Here is a 1,801-nt window from a genome sequence, read left to right on the forward strand (position 1 = left end):
GAAACCTCCTAATGCCTTCATGCTGTACAAGGCTGAGCAGAGGGAGAGTATTATGGAGGAATTTAAAATAGGAAATTCAGTGGAGGTGAACAAAATTGGCGGGGAGAGATGGAAGATGCTCTCAGAAGATGAACAAGCCCCATATTACGAGTAGGCAGAAGTGGCTAAGTGGGAACACGAGGCCAGGTTTCCAGACTGGTCCGCCAAAGATAACTTTGGGTGGAAGAAAAAGAAAGGCAATGCAACAGCACCTGCAACTTACAACCAACTTGCAGCTCCAGCAGGTCCCGCTCAGCCTTCATTTTACCAGCCTGCTATGATGGTACCACCGAGCTATCATCTGACAGTCCCGCAAATACCTGGACATATCAACACAACAGTAGTTCCGACAGCTCAGACTGTATACTACAACCCAGAAACGACGGTGGGGCCGACCAACCAGCCAACAGATACAAACCACTCTGCACAGCAACAACCGAGCACCACCGAGCAACCAGGCGGCACTACAACAACCGACCCAGTGGCACCGACAATAACCAACCCTGCAGCAGTCGCTGACATTATCCTGAGAAGCCAATATTTTGCTGGCAAAAGTAACAAAAAAGCTACAAAAATTAATCTACAAAAACAACAATTGATTGGTGCCCAAAAATGCTGCTGCTGTTTCATGCCTGGGGTGACCGAGAGTACGAAGCTGCACAACGTCCTCTCACTTTCGCCCATGTGCTCATTGTTGCCCATGCTCTTGTCCAAACAAATGCAATAGGCCCTATTCCCTGTTGGGTCTTGGGCCTAATAATAAATAAATAAAAATAAAAAATATTACATTCTTCTTTCTCATTTTTCTTATTTTCATTTGATCATAAACAATAAACTTGTGTGCCTTCTTTAACATGATTATTAGTTTGTATGACCATAATATAGCACAATATAAATAACAAAAAAGCAAAGAAATTGGGTTAAAATTATATATAGTATGCATATTATGCAATTTATTTTGCTATATGTATATATTTGTAAAGTTCCATCATCAATGTACAGCATCCACAACATTTTAGAATTTTTAAAACTATATCATGAACAAGGGTGGATTAATATAAGTTTTTTTTTGCTTCTTCCCACTCCTTTTTCAGGAAATGTGCTTTACTGTTGTTTATAATGTATATGTAGTATGTATATGATTATTATTATTATTATTATAATGCCTCAGTTTTATACAGAGCTTTTTTGGACACTCAAAGACATTTTACAGAGCATTATACACTCACTCCATACCCGGTGGTGGTAAACTACTATTGTAGCCACAGCTGCCCTGGAGCAGACTGACGGAAGCGAGGCTGCCAATCTGCGACATCAGCCCCTCCGACCAATGCTATCACTCACACACACACCACTTTCATACTAGGCAATGTGGGTGAAGTGCCTTGCCTACGACAGTTTTTACAACTGGCGCCCCACTGTGGCACCTAATTTTCCCAGTGTCTCCCATCCAAGTACTAACCAGGCCCAGCCCTGCTGAGCTTCTGAGATCTGACGGGATCAGGCTTTGACAAGCTGGTATGGCCACAATTATTGTCTCCCTCTTGGCACAAACTCAAAATAAAAACAAATCTATCGATCAATATAAAAGAGAGAGATTGGCAAATCCAGAGCTGAAATTATCAAAATGATTTAGTGAAGAGTAAGGAATTTAAAAACACAGTAGAGCACTTCCTGTATGACATCACATCACAAGGGTCACAGTGTGTTTTCTGTTTGGGAGAAGAACTCAGCCTAAATATGCAGAGTTTGTGTGATACAT

General features: G+C 41.4%; 1 pseudogene; it reads right to left on the reverse strand.

Moving 5' to 3' along the window:
* Nucleotides 1-1,454: 1,454 nt before the first annotated feature.
* Nucleotides 1,455-1,571, reverse strand: LOC129409302 (5S ribosomal RNA; annotated as a pseudogene).
* Between the last annotated feature and the right edge of the window lie 230 nt (nucleotides 1,572-1,801).

This window comes from Boleophthalmus pectinirostris, unplaced genomic scaffold, assembly GCF_026225935.1.
Source record: "Boleophthalmus pectinirostris isolate CB_2022bp ecotype Guang Dong unplaced genomic scaffold, ASM2622593v1 HiC_scaffold_19, whole genome shotgun sequence".
Classification (NCBI taxonomy): Eukaryota; Metazoa; Chordata; class Actinopteri; order Gobiiformes; family Gobiidae; genus Boleophthalmus; species Boleophthalmus pectinirostris.